The sequence below is a fragment of the Bombina bombina genome, chromosome 3 (assembly GCF_027579735.1).
Source record: "Bombina bombina isolate aBomBom1 chromosome 3, aBomBom1.pri, whole genome shotgun sequence".
NCBI classification, from domain to species: domain Eukaryota; kingdom Metazoa; phylum Chordata; class Amphibia; order Anura; family Bombinatoridae; genus Bombina; species Bombina bombina.
In genome coordinates, this window is record NC_069501.1 from 755,603,430 (window position 1) to 755,621,453 (window position 18,024).

Sequence of the window (18,024 nt, forward strand, 5' to 3'; positions counted from 1 at the left end):
ATTGCTGCTGATTCTAGAGGGGTAAAGCAAAATTGTTAACTTCAAGCTTTGACTATAAAATAAGTCCTCAAATATGAAATCTTACCACACTATCTCAACTCTGATACTTAGTGTAAAGCTATACTTCACACTATTTTCTACAATTATAAATGGTTTATTAAATGATTAAAAATGTGGCAATAACAAGTAGTGTTAACAAAAAGATAATTATTAGAAATATTCTTATTTCTCTTACATGGTGTATCCAGTCCACGGATTCATCCTTACTTGTGGGATATTCTCAATCCCTACAGGAAGTGGCAAAGAAAGCACACAGCAGAGCTGTCCATATAGCTCCCCTCAGGCTCCGCCCCCCCAGTCATTCTCTTTGCTGCTCTAACAAGTAGCATCTCCACGGGAGGGTAAAGAGTATGTGGTGTTAGATTTGTAGTTTTTATTTCTTCAATCAAGAGTTTGTTATTTTAAAATAGTGCCGGTTTGTACTATTTACTCTGAGGCAGAAAGTGATGAAGATTTCTGCTGAGAGGAAAAAGATTTTAGCATGTTGTAACTAAAATCCATTGCTGTTCTCACACAGGACTGTTGAGTACCGGAGAACTTCAGTTGAGGGGAACAGTTTGGAGGCTTAACTGCTTAAGGTATGCTCAGTCACTTTTTTTCTAACAAGACTTGGTAATGCTAGAAGACTGACAGAAATCCCCATGTGGAAGGTAAGCCATATTCTGAGACTCAGTATGGAAGGATGGCTTAGTTAAAGGGCTTAAATACTGGTGGACACTGTTATGGGCTAAATCGATTATTTTATTAGTATAATCTCATATTTGTACAAGTGTTTTTTACGTTTGGAACACTTTTTGGGGTTTTAATACGCCTGGCATATTGTTAGACACCTATTTTGACTCAGGAAGGCCCCACAACTCCGGAGTGAAGTTGCGCAGTTGCGCAGTTCTTTTGCAAGACCGCTTCATGCAGCTTCACGTGTAGAGTCCAGAGATTGCAGGAGGGCTCCAGGGAGGCTTATTTTCGTCCAAAAGTAATCCCAAAGGAAGGTAGGGCCACAGCAGAGACTGTGGCACCGTGCTGTAGTGTGTTAAACCGGTAGCCTGCTTCAATTTGCTCCGGTTTGGGCAATAAGGGGTTAATTGTCTTGAAAATGTGTGTGCAATCATTTCAAAGCATTAGGATCATGTGAATTTCATAAAGATTGGATGTTTTTTGGAGATTTGGTAAAAAAGTGTGTGCTTTTTATTATTTAAAGGCACAGTAACGTTTTTTTCAAAAAGTGTTTTTTACTGTATTTGAGTGCTGTCTAAGTCTGTCAAACATGTCTGAGCCTTCAGATAGACCCTGTTCTATGTGTTTAAAAGCCATGGCGGTACCCCCATTGCATTTGTGTTTAAAGTGTGCTAAGGCATCTAAACATTTTAAGGACCATGCAGTGACACTTAAAGATGTAGCCCAAGATGATTCTTTAACGGAAGGTAACGAGGATAGTCCTTCTTCCTCTCCCCATCTGTCGACACCAGTTACACCCGCGCAAGCGATGCCTAGTACCTCTAGCGCATTGGCCCCTATTACCTTACAATAATTAGCAGCAGTCATGGATAATTCCCTTAAAGCATTTTTATCCAAACTGCCAGTTTTTCCAAAAAAGCGCGATAGCTCAGTTTTAAGAACAGAGGATGAGCAATCAGAAGCTTTGGATGATTTATCTGTAGTACCCTGACAACACTCTGAAGGGGCGGTGAGGGACGGTCTGTCTGAGGGAGAAATTTCGGACACAGGAAAAGTTTCTCAGCGGGCAGAGTCAGATTCCTTAGCGTTTAAATTTAAGCTGGAACACCTCCGCGTCCTGCTTAAGGAGGTTTTAGCTACGCTGGATGATTGTGACCCAATGGTGGTCCCAGAAAAATGGTATAAAATGGACAGGTTTTTAGAGGTCCCTGTATACACTGAGGCGTTTCCGATCCCGAAGAGGGTGGCGGATATTGTGACTAGGGAGTGGGAGAGGCCAGGTGTACCCTTTGTTCCCCCCCTATCTTTAAGAGAATGTTCCCCATAAACGACCCTAGGCGAGACGCGTGGCAGATGGTCCCTAAGGTAGAGGGAGCTGTTTCAACACTTGCTAAGCGTACAACTATACCAATAGAGGACAGTTGTGCTTTCAAAGATCCTATGGATAAAAAATTGGAAGGTTTGCTGAAGAAAATGTTTGTTCAGCAAGGTTTCCTTCTTCAACAAATTGCCTGCATTATTCCGGTAACTACTGCAGCTGCCTTTTGGTTTGACGCGCTGGAGGAGTCGCTCCAGAGGGAGACTTCATACGACGAGGTCATGGATAGAATTCATGCTCTAAAGCTGGCTAATTCTTTTATCACTGATGCCGCTTTCCAATTAGCTAAGTTTGCAGCGAAAAATTCAGGTTTTGCCATTATGGCGCGAAGAGCGCTTTGGCTCAAATCGTGGTCGGCTGACGTGTCGTCCAAAACAAAACTATTAAATATTCCTTTCAAGGGGAAGACCCTATTCGGCCCAGAGTTGAAAGAAATTATTTCAGATATCACTGGGGGAAAGGGCCATTCCCTTCCACAAGATAGACCGTTTAAGGCCAAAAACAAGGCTAAGTTTCGCTCCTTTCGCAACTTCAGGAGCGGACCTGCTGCAACCTCTGCTGCCGCAAAGCAAGATAACGCTTCACAGCCCAAGGCAACCTGGAAACCCTTGCAGGGCTGGAATAAGGGAAAACAGGCCAAGAAGCCTGCGTCTGCTACCAAGACAGCATGAAGGGGTAGCCCCCGATCCGGGACCGGATCTAGTAGGGGGCAGACTCTCTCTCTTTGCTCAGGCTTGGGCAAGAGATGTTCCAGATCCCTGGGCATTAGAAATTGTTGCTCAGGGGTATCTTCTAGAATTCAAGGACTCTCCCCCAAGGGGAAGGTTCCACATTTCTCGTTTGTCTTCAGACCAGACAAAGAAACAGGCGTTCTTACGCTGTGTAGAAGATCTTCTAAAGATGGGAGTGATACACCCAGTTCCAATTGCAGAACAAGGACTGGGATTTTACTCAAACCTGTTCGTAGTTCCCAAAAAGGAAGGAACTTTCAGGCCAATCCTGGATCTAAAAATTCTAAACCGATTCCTCAGAGTTCCATCTTTCAAAACGGAAACCATTTGTACAATCTTGCCGATGATCCAGGAAGGTCAATATATGACTACCGTGGATCTAAAGGATACGTACCTACATATTCCTATCCACAAATATCATCATCGGTTCCTAAGGTTCGCCTTTCTGGACACGCATTACCAGTTCGTGGCCCTTCCTTTCGGGTTGGCCACCGCTCCCAGAATTTTCACAAATGTGCTAGGGTCCCTTCTAGCGGTACTAAGACCGCGGGGCATTGCAGTAGCACCTTACCTAGACGACATCTTAATACAGGCATCTTTTCACAGAGCCAAGGCTCATACGGACATTGTTCTGGTCTTTCTAAGGTCTCACGGGTGGAAGGTGAACGTAGAAAAGAGTTCTCTGTCCCCGCTCACAAGGGTTCCCTTCCTGGGAACACTAATAGACTCGGTAGAAATGAAAATCTTTCTGACAGAGGTCAGGAAGTCAAAACTGTTGAATACTTGCCGAGTTCTTCATTCCATTCCTCGGCCTTCTGTGGCTCAGTGCATGGAGGTAATCGGTTTAATGGTCGCGGCAATGGACGTTGTCCCTTTTGCCCGAATTCATCTAAGACCACTGCAACTTTGCATGCTCAAACAGTGGAATGGGGATTATGCAGATTTGTCTCCTCAAATACTAATGGACCAGAAAACCAGAGACTCTCTTCTCTGGTGGTTGTCTCAGAATCACCTGTCTCAGGGAATGAGCTTCCGCAGACCGGAGTGGATCATTGTCACGACCAATGCCAGTCTGTTAGGCTGGGGTGCGGTCTGGGACTCCCTGAAAGCTCAGGGTCTTCTCCCGATAAACATTTTGGAACTGAGAGCGATATTCAATACGCTCCAGGCATGGCCTCAACTAGCGGAGGCAAAATTCATCAGATTTCAGTCAGACAACATCACGACTGTAGCGTACATCAATCAATCATCAGGGAGGAACAAAGAGTTCCCTAGCGATGAAGGAAGTAACCAAGATCATCAAATGGGCGGAGGATCACTCCTGCCATCTATCTGCAATTCACATCCCAGGGGTAGACCACTGGGAGGCGGATTTTCTGAGTCGTCAGACTTTCCATCCGGGGGAGTGGGAACTCCACCCGGAGGTTTTTGCTCAGCTAACCCAGCTATGGGGAATTCCAGAGTTGGATCTGATGGTGTCCCGTCAGAGCACCAAACTTCCCCTTTACGGATCCAGGTCCAGGGATCCCAAGGCGGCATTGATAGATGCTTTAGTAGCGCCTTGGTCATTCAGTCTAGCTTATGTCTTTCCACCGTTTCCTCTTCTCCCCCGGCTAGTAGCCAGAATCAAACAGGAGAAGGCTTCGGTAATTCTGATAGCGCCTGCGTGGCCATGCAGGACTTGGTATGCAGACCTAGTGGACATGTCATCGGTTCCACCATGGAAACTGCCATCGAGGCAGGATCTTCTAATTCAAGGTCCATTCAAGCATCCAAATCTAGTTTCTCTGCAACTGACTGCTTGGAGATTGAACGCTTAATTCTAGCTAAGCATGGGTTCTCTGAATCAGTTATAGATACTCTGATCCAGGCCAGAAAGCCTGTCACCAGGAAAATTTACCATAAGATATGGCGGAAATATCTTTGTTGGTGTGAATCCAAGGGTTACTCGTGGAGTAAGGTTAGGATTCCAAGGATATTGTCTTTTCTCCAAGAAGGATTGGAGAAAGGTTTGTCAGCTAGTTCCTGTTACACAAGCGTCTGGCAGCTGTACCAGACGTTCAGGTGTTTGCACAGGCCCTAGTTAGAATCAAGCCTGTCTACAAACCTGTGGCTCCTCCATGGAGTCTAAATTTAGTTCTTTCAGTTCTTCAAGGGGTTCCGTTTGAACCTTTGCATTCCATAGATATTAAGTTATTATCTTGGAAAGTTTTGTTTTTGGTAGCTATTTCTTCTGCTCGAAGAGTTTCTGAATTGTCTGCTTTGCAGTGTAATTCACCCTATCTGGTGTTCCATGCAGATAAGATTGTTTTGCGTACCAAACCTGGTTTCCTTCCAAAAGTGGTTTCTAATAAGAATATTAACCAGGAAATCATTGTTCCTTCTCTGTGTCCTAATCCAGTTTCTAAGAAGGAACGACTGTTACACAATCTTTATGTGGTTCGTGCTTTAAAATTCTATTTAAATGCAACTAAAGATTTCAGACAAACATCATCCTTGTTTGTTGTCTATTCTGGTAAGAGGAGAGGTCAGAAAACGACTGCTACCTCTCTTTCCTTCTGGCTGAAAAGCATCATCCGATTGGCTTATGAGACTGCTGGACAGCAGCCTCCTGAACGAATTACAGCTCATTCCACTAGAGCTGTGGCTTCCACATGGGCTTTCAAGAATGAGGCTTCTGTTGAACAGATTTGTAGGGCAGCGACTTGGTCTTCACTGCATACATTTGCCAAATTTTACAAATTCGATGCTTTTGCTTCTTCGGAGGCTATTTTTGGGGGAGAGGTTTTGCAAGCAGTGGTGCCTTCCGTTTAGGTTACCTGACTTGTTCTCTTTCTTCATCCGTGTCCTAAAGCTTTGGTATTGGTATCCCACAAGTAAGGATGAATCCGTGGACTGGATACACCATGTAAGAGAAAACAGAATTTATGCTTACCTGATAAATTACTTTCTCTTACAGTGTATCCAGTCCACGGCACGCCCTGGCAATTAAGTCAGGTTCAAATTTAATTTTGTTTTTGTAAAACTACAGTCACCACTGCACCCTATGGTTTCTCCTTTTTCTCCTAACCGTCGGTCGAATGACTGGGGGGGCGGAGCCTGAGGGGAGCTATATGGACAGCTCTGCTGTGTGCTCTCTTTGCCACTTCCTGTAGGGATTGAGAATATCCCACAAGTAAGGATGAATCCGTGGACTGGATACACCGTAAGAGAAAGTAATTTATCAGGTAAGCATAAATTCTGTTTTTAGAATAAACCTTTAAAATGATAATGAACAACCAAAAAGAATGAAATAGCGCTGAGTTGTGAAATATATTATAGACTGGAGTATATATATATATATATATAACATTAGACTGAAAGTAAATGTGTACATAAATGCTAATATTTAAAAATCATAATTACTTCAGGTGTAAAAAAAAAAAAAAAGTATTTCAAGCTCAATTAGTTTAACTAGTGTAATTATATTTCATACTGAAAGAAGTCAATGTACAATATTTTTTAAATATAGTTTCATTCAATACCAGAAAAACAGAGCGAAAGTTCATCTCTTTTCTTGCTTGTAGAAAACCCTTTATCCGAACTGCTTGGTACCGGAAAAGGTATTGATTTTGTAATAGTTTAGATTTTGGAATATTTACATCTTTAAAATGGGACAGCTGGGTGAGGGGATGGGACCAAGTGTAAACAACAATATCTTTTGTAATTTAGACCATATTTAAATGTCATAATATAGCTTATACATGCAACTAAAGTTACTTTTATATAATATTAACTCAAAAGTTTGGATTTTAGGATAAGTTTGGATTTTGGAATTCCGCATTTGGGAATATATTAATGTATGTTTTTATATTTTCACTTCAATGGGTCAGCTAGTTTGGCTCTAAGGTTGGTACTGGAAAAACAAGAGGAGAGCACCCCTATAGTTGTTATCTCTCTGAAGCACACATTTTGGTTTTCTTTTCTCTGGGGCCACAAAAACTATGGTAAACATTTTTCCCCGTGGTGTGGCACAAACTAGCGTAGAGGGCTACAGATGGCCACTCCGGATTTACATCATAATATAGAAATGGAGGTTCTAGCTTTACCAGTTGCCTCACTACTTAATCTCTCTCCTGTTGTCTGATAATTGTTGCTGCAGTGTTTCTACTCTGTGGTGTTAAATATTTACCCTAAACTTGGTGTTGATGATAAAGCATCTGTTTGTTTGGTGTTCTAAACATAATGCGTTTTGCTTGGTTATGTGGCATCAATACTATTTTTTTAGTTGCCCAACTTTCCCCATTATTCCCAGAATTAAATAAATATTCCCTTTCTGAGACACAAATATCCTATAAAACAATAGGCTCCTGATTTGCAAGCTGTTATCTAAGGAAGATAACTGTTATCACATGGCACAATTTAAAATTTCTGTGTTAGTATTACCCTCTGCTATATTAGATAGTGGAAGGTGTCCCATCATTGCTCTTTTAATCTGGTTCTTAACCAGCAATATTTTTTATTTTGTTAAACAACATCTCTTGACATTTACATCTCTGTTGGCATTGTCACATCAGATATTAATTTTTCTCTCCTAAGATATGAAGAGTCCACAACGTCATTCCAGTTACTAGTGGGAATATCACTCCTGGCCAGCATTAGAATGCATAGAGCATCACAGCAAAGCTGTTAAGTGTCACTCCCCTAGCCATGATCCCCAGTCATTTTCTTTTTGACAATGGAGGAGGTGAAGTTTGGTGTCTGAAATTAATTCTTTTTTTGGGTACTTTTCCCTGCAAGCAAGGATTTGGGGTTTAGCTGAGTCCACATCAATCTCTTCAGTAGAGTAGTGGTGGCTTTTGAGCAGTTAGGAAGTTGTGACGTAGTCCTTTGTTTCCTAACATATTGCTTCCCTAGCTATAGAAAGCCAGTGTTGACTACTCTGTTCTTTCTTTTTTCTACAGGTCTCTGTAAGGCGTACGTGTCCTTTCACGACTTGTGAGCTGTCTCCCTGCCCGACAGCTAGACTGTAGGTAAGTGCTTTTTGTCTTCTAGGTACTGAAGACTTGCACTTCAGAGGATTATGGCTGCAGTATTATTAGGACATTTTTATATATAATCCATTATGCTGGATTTAATATAGAGCAGGGTGCAGTGGGAGACTGAGGGTTAATTTTCCATTTATTTATGGAATATTCCTCCTATGTGGCTCGTTATGTTTGTGTGTAAACTGCATATAACCTTTATTGGGGCTTAGCTGAGATACAATAGAAACATGCTGCTTAAGTATCATGTACTTAAACTGTGCATGTTTTCACTAACGTGTGGCAGTTAGCCAGTTTTCTATTAGACTCCGGTCTTCTGACAGAGCTAGGAAATGCACACTTTTAGTATTGTGCTTTTTCCCTTCTCTGATGATCATGTGACTTCCTGCTCTCTGAGACGGAGCGGAGTCACTTTTCTTCAGATTCTCCTGTGTCGGCACGCTGAAGGAGATTTCCGGCTACCTATTGTTGTTTTATGTGCTTATTGCTGTGGAATAAGAGTTACGGTAGGAGCACCTCAGTGAGGAGAACTTTTTTCTTCTTAAAAGGGAAGACTCCACAGCTGCATTCATTACTTTTGGGAAATACAGAAACTGGCCACCAGTAGGAGGCAAAGACACCTCAGCCAAAGGCTTAAATACCTCCCCCACTTCCCTCATCCCCCCAGTCATTCTTTGACTTTCATCACAGGAGGTTGGCAGAGAAGTGTCAGAAATTTGATAGTCTCTCATGGAGGGTAATCCTGTCAGCCTTTCAGTGAGAGCATGGATGAAAGTTAGAGTCCGGAGATGCAGGGAGAGTTTTCCTGCAAACCCATCCCGACTCATATTAACAGCTCCTTGGTAATCAGCGTTGACGAGTTTCGCTGCCTACCTTTTTCCACTCAAGTCCATGTTAGAAGCGAGGCTACTATCTGTCACACTTGAAGGGCCTTCTTTTAATGACGCAATCTTTACAGATAGCGAGCCCTTTTCGTGACTGGCACAGTGCACCTTGTGACGGGTGCGGTTACGTTGTTTCCCACTTCCATATGCTGACTTTGGGGGGTGTTAAAGGGTGCCTGTTAGTTTTTAGTCATTTTTGTAATCCCAAGATTATGGATGATTCCGATATGCGCGATACGGATGCCTCCAATACGGATGATGTGTCTTGTGATGAATATGAAATGGCCCAGGTAATCAATGCCCATCAGTTATGTTCCGATTGCTGTTCTAGAGTACTCTCTTTTCCTGAAGCAGGGAGCTTAGAGTGCATCGAGTCATCCACCTCCGAGGTTTCCATGACCCGTGAAGCGAGTGTCCTAGTCCATTTCCTGGCTACACAAGCAGGTGTCCCTATGGCCTTTAGTCCTTCTCCGGAGGGTGGCTTGTTTCCTCCAGAGGTTACGGCACGGTTCCGCATAGCCATTTCTATGGCGCTGAATCATTTATATCTCCCAAGTGAAGTATTTCTAAGATACTGTCTGTGTTCCATTAACCAGGGCCCGTCGAGCATGGGATCGCCCAATTCAGTTCGGCCTTCTGGGGAAGTGTTGGTCCCTTAGGCTTCAGGGGCCCCTATCTTGGGGCCAGGGTCTTCAGTTCATCCGGCGAGGGATGATTTTGCCTTATGTTATAGGCTTGCTCGCCTTCGTGTTCTTTTAAGACATGTTTTGGCAATGTTGGAGGATCCCAGTCCTAGCGGGCCGAGGGATCCGAGGCCTTAGAAACTGTATGGCAAAATGGGTATGACGTTTGGGATAAAGCCAATCTTCTTAACGTCGCCGGTTTTCTTTTTTCTTTATGGTTTTCGGTTCCAGTTCTGAGCTTGGGTGAATGAGGCTTTAAGAGGCTCTGGTTCCGTTGTTGTCCTCATTCACCTTGGGCGTTCACCCGATGGTTGTTGCCTTCATTTTATTTTTTGATCCGAATGGATGAGTTTAATTTGTTTTTTTCTTCCTAATGGGAAAGAGGCCACAGCCACATTCATTACTTGTGGAAAATAAGAACCTGGCCACCAGGAGGAGGCAAAAAGCCAGCCAAAGGCTTAAATACTCCTCCCACTTCCCCTATCCCCCAGTCATTCTTTGCCTTTCGTCCCAGGAGGTTGGCAGAGAAGTGTCAGTTTTATTTTTTAAAGAAAATACTTTTTATTAATTTTTACGTAAAGTGGGTCTCTCATGGAGGGTAGTACTGTTCGCAATGGGACAGGAGTTTTAAGTAGTCCTGTTAGTCTCTCAGTGAGGGCCTGGGCGAATGTTAGAGTCCGGAGATGCAGTGGGAGTTCTCTCTGCGACACCATCCCAATTTGTATTAACAGTTCCTCTAGCACTTGGCGTTGCCGATCCTTCGCTTCGCTACCTGCTGTCTTCTTTCAAGTCCATGACGGAGGAGACGCTACTATCCGTCACACTTGAAGGGCCGTGTTCCTGTTCCACAGTGAAGATTCCTGTAAGATTGTTTCATTTTATCAATATGAATGTTATGTTGTTATGTGACAGATAGGTATGGATCTCATTAAGATTCCTCTGTACGGATCTGGGAATCGTGGAATAATTCCTTCCTTAGGGGGATCTGTGAACAGGGCGGGGTTCCTTAATCATGTTTCTTATGTGATCTCCCTGCTTTGTGTAGAGTGTATTGGCTCTGGGGCTGAGACAGGAGAATTGCTTGAAGGATTTAGTGGGGCCTAGTTGCTGCCTTTTTCTGGCGCTCTTTTTTGGACTTTACGGTTCACCTTATGACCGGGCGTTGTTACGCTGGGTTGTTACGCTTCCGCATTTCTAACCGTGTGGCGACAAAGACTTTCTGCTTCGTTTGGATCTGGTCATAGGAGGTGGTGAGTGCCCCAGCCATTGTGGGTGTCAGGTGCCGTTCGTTTTGTTTTTTAAATTGTCCTAATTAGGTGGCCATGCAACAAAGTTGCAGGACAACCTATTGTTGTCAGGATTATTATTATTATTCCGCCAAACTTATTTTATTGCCCATAACTCTTGAACTACTAATGCAAAGCTCTTGAAATCAGGTATGCTACTACAGCCTATTGCTATGCTACATCTCATGCAATATTGAACTCGTAGGTCATAAATTTATGCAGCCATATTGTTTTTGCTATAAATTTCGAAAACTGCTTAATAATCTTTAGCTCTGGAACTGCTTATGTTACAACTTTGAAACAGTGCTGCTATGACCTAGATTTGGCATTGCTCAACAGAAGTGCCATGGTCACATGGATGTAGCAGCCATCTTGCATTTTGCGAAAATCTTTAAACATCTTCTCTTAAACCGCTTAGTGCAATAAAGCGTAATTTTGCACATATGCTCCTTGCAAGGTCCTCTACCAAGTTTGTTAAAATTGCGATTTTTCCATAAACAACATGGCTGCTGTGAGACATTAACCTTTTTATTGCCATTTATTTGCGTAATTTTGCACTTTATACATTAGTTTTACAATATTTAACAATTTTACAGTGTAATAGACACATGATTACACATAGTCATAACCCTCAAAGACAATATTGCAGTTAAAATTTGCATTGCGCAGTCGCCTTCGTGAAATAAAACATTTGCAAATTTTCATGAAACTTCTGCAAATTGTAGAGGTCTATGGTGAGCATTAGTGTGCGTAATATGAAAGCCATACATTACACAGTGTGGCGGCCATTTTGTTTTGTATGCGCTGTTTATAAAAACTACAAAAATCTTCTCCGAAAACGCTTATGAGACGGACGTGAAATTTGGTTTATAGAGTTATCTTATGAACAATATTCAGATTTGTTCAAGAGAAGTCATGTGGTTTGGCAGCCATTTTGAATTGTTCAAAATTGGTTAACGATATTTTTAAATTAATAATAAAACAAAAAAACTTTTGACAAAAATGCTTTATTTCTGCCATGCTTATTGACATCTATGGTGAGCACTATTGTGCGTAATATGTAGGCTGTATATCTTATGATCGCGCAGCCATCTTGTTTTACGCGAAAATATTGAAAGTCTATTTTCTCTGCAACCGCTTATGTAAGAACTGTGAAATTTGCTGTATAGTCTTATATGGTGACCTAGATTCACAATTGTTCCTTAGGAGAGATTCAGTCGCATGATGCGGCAGCAATATTGGTTTTATGTTTATCATAATTATTTGTAATTCAATACTGCCTCTTTTGAGGCAATTGCTCACAAAACACAAATTACGTATGCGACACTCTTGAAATCAGGTATGCTGGTACAGCCTATTACAATGCTACACCTCATGCAGCATTGAACTCATAGGTCAGATGGTTGGGCAGCCATGTTGCTTTTTGCGACAAATTTCGAGAAATGTTTAAAAATCTGCAGCTCTAGAACTGCTTATGTTACATTTTTTAAACTTGCTGTGCACAGTGCTGCTATGACCTAGATTTGCCATTGCTCAACAAAAGTGCCTTGGTCACATGATAAAGCAGCTATCTTGCATTTTGCAAACATTTTTAAACCCCTTCTTCTCTTAAACCGCTTAGTGCAGTAAAGCACAATTTTACACATATACTCCTTGCAAGGTCCTCTACCAAGTTTGTTCAAACTGAGATTTCTCTTGTAAGGTGTATCCAGTCCACTGGTTCATCCATTACTTGTGGGATATTCTCCTTCCCAACAGGAAGTTGCAAGAGGACACCCACAGCAGAGCTGTCTATATAGCTCCTCCCCTAACTGCCACTCCCAGTCACTCTCTTGCAACTCTCGACAAGATAGGAAGTATCAAGAGATATGTGGTGACTTTTCATCCGGGGGAGTGGGCGCTCCATCCGGAGGTATTTGCCCAGCTGATTCAACTATGGGGCAAACCAGAACTGGATCTGATGGCGTCTCATCAGAACGCCAAGCTTCCTTGTTACGGGTCCAGGTCAAGGGATCCCCAGGCAGCGCTGATAGATGCTCTAGCAGTGCCCTGGTCCTTCAGCCTGGCTTATGTGTTCCCACCATTTCCTCTCCTCCCTCGTCTGATTGCCAAGATCAAGCAGGAGAGAGCTTCAGTGATTTTGATAGCACCTGCATGGCCCCGCAGGACTTGGTATGCAGATCTGGTGGACATGTCATTCCTTCCACCATGGACTCTGCCGCTGAGGCCAGACCTTCTACTCCAAGGTCCATTCAAACATCCAAATCTAATTTCTCTGAGGCTGACTGCTTGGAGATTGAACACTTGATTTTATCAAAACGTGGTTTCTCCGAGTCGGTCATTGATGCCTTAATTCAGGCTTGAAAGCCTGTCACCAGGAAAATCTATCATAAGATATGGTGTAAATATCTTCATTGGTGTGAATCCAAGGGTTACTCATGGAGTAAAGTCAGGATTCCTAGGATATTATCCTTTCTCCAAAAAGGATTGGAGAAGGGATTGTAAGCTAGTTCCTTTAAAGGGACAGATTTCTGCTCTGTCTATTCTTCTGCACAAGCGTCTGGCAGATGTTCCAGACGTTTAGGCATTTTGTCAGGCTTTAGTTAGAATCAAGCCTGTGTTTAAACCTGTTGCTCCGCCATGGAGTTTAAATTTAGTTCTTAAAGTTCTTCAAGGGGTTCCGTTTGAACCTCTGCATTCCATACATATCAAGCTTTTATCTTGGAAAGTTCTGTTTTTGGTAGCTATCTCTTCGGCTAGAAGAGTTTGAGTTATCTGCCTTACAGTGTGATTCCCCTTATCTGATCTTCCATGCAGATAAGGTAGTTTTGCGTACCAAACCTGGGTTTCTTCCTAAGGTGGTATCTAATAAGAATATCAATCAGGAGATTGTTGTTCCGTCACTGTGTCCTAATCCTTCTTCAAAGAAGGAACGTCTATTACACAATCTTGACGTGGTTCGTGCTTTAAAGTTTTATTTACAAGCTACTAAGGATTTTTGTCAAACATCTGCACTGTTTTTTGTTCGGCATCTTCTCTTTCTTTCTGGCTGAGAAGCATAATCTGTTTAGTTTATGAGACTGCTGGCCAGCAGCCTCCTGAAAGAATTACAGCTCATTCCAATAGAGCGGTAGCTTCCACATGGGCTTTTAAAAATGAGGCCTCTGTTGAAAAGATTTGTAAGGCGGCGACTTGGCTTCATATATTTTCTAAATTCTACAATTTTGATACTTTTGCTTCCTCGGAGGCTATTTTTGGGAGAAAGGTCTTTCAGGCAGTGGTGCCTTCCGTTTAAGTTCCTGCCTTGTCCCTCCCTTCATCCGTGTCCTAAAGCTTTGGTATTGGTATCCCACAAGTAATGGATGAACCCGTGGACTGGATGCACCTTATAAGAGAAAACAAAATTTATGCTTACCTGATAAATTTCTTTCTCTTGTGGTGTATCCATTCCACGGCCCGCCCTGTCACTTTAAGGCAGGTGTTTTTTATTTTTAAACTACAGTCACCACTGTACCCTATAGTTTCTCCTTTTTTCTTGCTTGTCTTCGGTCGAATGACTGGGTGTGGCAGTTAGAGGAGGAGCTATATAGACAGCTCTGCTGTGGGTGTCCTCTTGCAACTCTTTGCTATAAATTTCGAAAACTGCTTAATAATCTTTAGCTCTGGAACTGCTTATGTTACAACTTTGAAACAGTGCTGCTATGACCTAGATTTGGCATTGCTCAACAGAAGTGCCATGGTCACATGGATGTAGCAGCCATCTTGCATTTTGCGAAAATCTTTAAACATCTTCTCTTAAACCGCTTAGTGCAATAAAGCGTAATTTTGCACATATGCTCCTTGCAAGGTCCTCTACCAAGTTTGTTAAAATTGCGATTTTTCCATAAACAACATGGCTGCTGTGAGACATTAACCTTTTTATCGACATTTAATTGCGTAAATTTGCACTTTATGCATTAGTTTTACAATATTTAACAATATTACAGTGTAATAGACACATGATTACACATAGTCATAACTCTCAAAGACAATATTGCAGTCAAAATTCGCACTGCGCAATTGCCTTCGTGAAATAAAACATTTGGAAATCTTCATGAAACTTATGCAAATTGTAGAGGTCTACAGTGAGCATTAGTATGTGCAATTTGAAATCCATATATTGCATTGCTTGGTGGCCATTTTGTTTCGTATGCCCTGTTTTTAAAAACTACAAAAATCTTCTTCTCTGAAACCGCTTACGGGAGAGACTTGAAATTTTGTTTATAGAGTTATCTTATGACTAAAATTCAGATTTGTTCAAGAGAAATTTATAGGTCATGTGGTTTGGCAGCCATTTTGAATTGTTCAAAAATGCTTAACGATATTTTTTTAAGTAATAATAAAACAAAAACAGTTTTACAAAAATGCTTTATTTTTGCCATGTTTATTGACATCTATTTTGAGAACTATTGTGCATAATATGGAGGCTGTATATCATATGATCTGGCAGCAATTTTTCTCTGCAACTGCTTATGTTAGAACTGTGAAACTTGCTGTATAACCTTATATTGTGACCTATAGTCACAGTTGTTCATGTTGAAGGAATTGGTCACAAGCTGTTGCAGCCATATTGGTTTACGTGAAAATTTCAAAAATGTGTTTCCTTTGCAACCGCTTATGTTAACGCTGTGAAATTTGCTGTATAACCATATATTGTGACCTAGAGTTACATCTGCTCATGCTAAAAGTATTGGTCATATAGTGTGGCAGCCATATTGAAAAACGCAAACATTTCTAAAATGTGTTTTTTTGGAAACCGCTTATGTTGAAGCTGTGAAATTTGCTGTATAACTATATATTGTGACCTAGAGTTTCATCTGTTCGTGCTAAAAGTATTAGTCATATGGTGTGGCAGCCATCTTGAAAAACGCAATAATTTCAAAAATGTTGTTTTCTTTCCAACTGTTTATGTTAGAACTGCAAAAACTTGCTTTATAGCATTATATTGTGACTTAGCTGCTTGTATGTCATTGCATAGGTGATGTCCTTGGCCACCTCCATTGCTGCTTGCAGCTATATTTTTCTCTTTGGTTTTAACCGTGCATGATTCTGAAGCTGAGACTGTCGTTTCTCATTCCGATTCTTCCTCTTGTGAGGAAGGTGCTTCGGCCCCAATGACGCAAGTGTATTAGTCCTGACTCTTGTGTCTTCTTAGAGCGCCTGGTTCCTCTGTCTCGGGGAACCAGGGGCCTATTGAGCCATCAGCCTCTGGGGGCTCTGTCCCTCAAGCGGCGGATTCCCAACAGCACCCTTCCTCTACATTTGCGCCCGATTATTCCGGTGTGTTTAAAAGCTTAAAAACACATTTGAAATAAAATTATATTGGGTGTGCAATAGTGCTAAGTTTAGTTTAACGCTAGCACAGTACAGTATTCAATTACACAGGTACAGTACATGTCTGCAGACACCAGACAGGAATCACCCCCTCTGGGGGTGATTATTCCTCCATGTTGCACCTTTAGTTATCGGATCGTGCGGCTGCGTGTTCTACTCAGTCGCCTTTTTTACTTATTGGGGGACCCTCTCCTCTATCAGTCGGGGGAATGTCTTCGAATGGTGCTTCGAGCTAGACTATTGGGGATGTTGATCATCTCCTGTCGATCGCTTGTGTCCTTTCCCAGAGTTTCTTTTGCGGATGTCTTCGGGCTGCCTTATTTTCTTTCATCCGGTTAGGATATTTTTTTATTTGATTATTCCTTCAGGAATTTCTGGGATGGACTTGCTTTTTGTTACTTCCTTGGAAGTTGTTAGCGGACTGTTGGGTCCGGAGTTTGTGTGCCCTTTGTTGTGTTGTCAGTGATGCCTGTTGCACCTGGCTGGTCCGGCGGGACCTTGAGTGTTTGGTTTTATTATTTTATTGTTTGTTTTCACAAACTACACTATACATCTACATCCGGACCTTCGGGTCCGCATACCGGTAGAGATTGGGCATGCCACTCTATTCCTGGGGTTTGGTCGGTGGCTTCCGCTGTGTCGCTTTGGTTCTCCTGTCAGGGGAGCGGGGCCTTCTCCGCTAGGGCGGTTTTTGGGCCTTGGTCTTCTTGCTACCCTTTGGGTGGTTTAGACTCCTAGGGTCTCTGGACCTCGTTTCGTTCCGCTTTTAATGGATCCTCTTCGTGGTTTAGCGGTGGATCCCTTGATTGGTATGCAAGACATAGCGGGATCATGCCTGCATTCTCTGTGATCCGGCAGCGCTGCTGTGTGGGTGGCTAGCCTGTGACTTTCAACGCAGGGGCCTGGTTCGCCTTCTTCGCTGCTTGAGGTCTCTCTTAGCTGGAACCCGGTTTTATTGGGGTCGTCTTGTTTAGTTCTGGTTCTGTTTTTTCCAGAATTTTATCCACCCTTTTTGGGTCGGGTGCCGACGTTGGACCCTAGTTTCTGAATGTTGTGGAGTTTAGCTATGTGTCATGGATTCTATCGCCTTGAGATTAATTCTGCGTTTTTTCGCAGTCCTTTTCTGAGAGTTTTGCTGGCGTTCCCGTTTTTTTTCAGGTTCCTTTCTCGGGTGAGGAGTGTTTGACCGAAATTTTGGTCGGGATCCTCTTCTTCAGGTCTATTCGTGGATCTGGAATTGGGCTGGGGTTTGCGGATGGTGTTGGTATAGCTCTGTCTATGCTTGTCCCAGTTTTTTGCTCTGATGTTCGGGTTGTGTCTGGAAGGGGTTCATATTTTTCTCTCTTTAGAGAGCCTGGTCCCCTTCTTATGGCTGCTTGGGGGCCTTTGTTTTCTGTGTGGGAATGTGTTCTGGATTTCCTTTGGGGTCCGTCGTTTTGGTGCTCTGACCTTGCATCAGCATTCCTGTGTAGGGTCACTTTGTCCTCATATCTTCCCCACCTGTATCTGTTGTGGGGACCCGAGATTGCTACCTCGGGTAGTCTCTGTTCCTTTGGGGGCTGGCTCTTTTTGGTTTTTTTTTTACTCCTGTGTCGAGTTTTGTGTCCGGGGGGGGGGGGGGGGCAAGTTTTGCCTTGTCCTCAGTCTTACCTTGGGAGACTTTTGTTTCTGGGGGTGTGTTCCTATTTGTGCCTGGTTCAGGGGTGGAGATACCCTTGGGAATGGTTTTCTGGGTTCGGTGTTCCTCTGGTTCTGGTGGGACTCTGCCCGTGTTTCTGGTCACCCTCTTTCGAGGTGGCTGGTGGTGTTCCTCCCTCTCATTCAAGGGGGGGGGGGAGTGTTACTCTGTCCCTGGACTTTTCACTGTCGTTGAACGGTTGGTCTTTCCGTGTGTGGGCGCTTCTCGTTGCGGCGGTTCTGCGGTAGTTGA

The 18,024-nt window shown here is 42.8% G+C and overlaps 1 protein-coding gene across 2 annotated transcripts in view; it reads left to right on the plus strand.

Moving 5' to 3' along the window:
* The window catches only part of TAB3 (TGF-beta activated kinase 1 (MAP3K7) binding protein 3), a 243,996-nt gene that overhangs the window by 102,088 nt on the left and 123,884 nt on the right, over positions 1–18,024 (plus strand). The gene's annotated exons all lie outside the window — the stretch shown is intronic.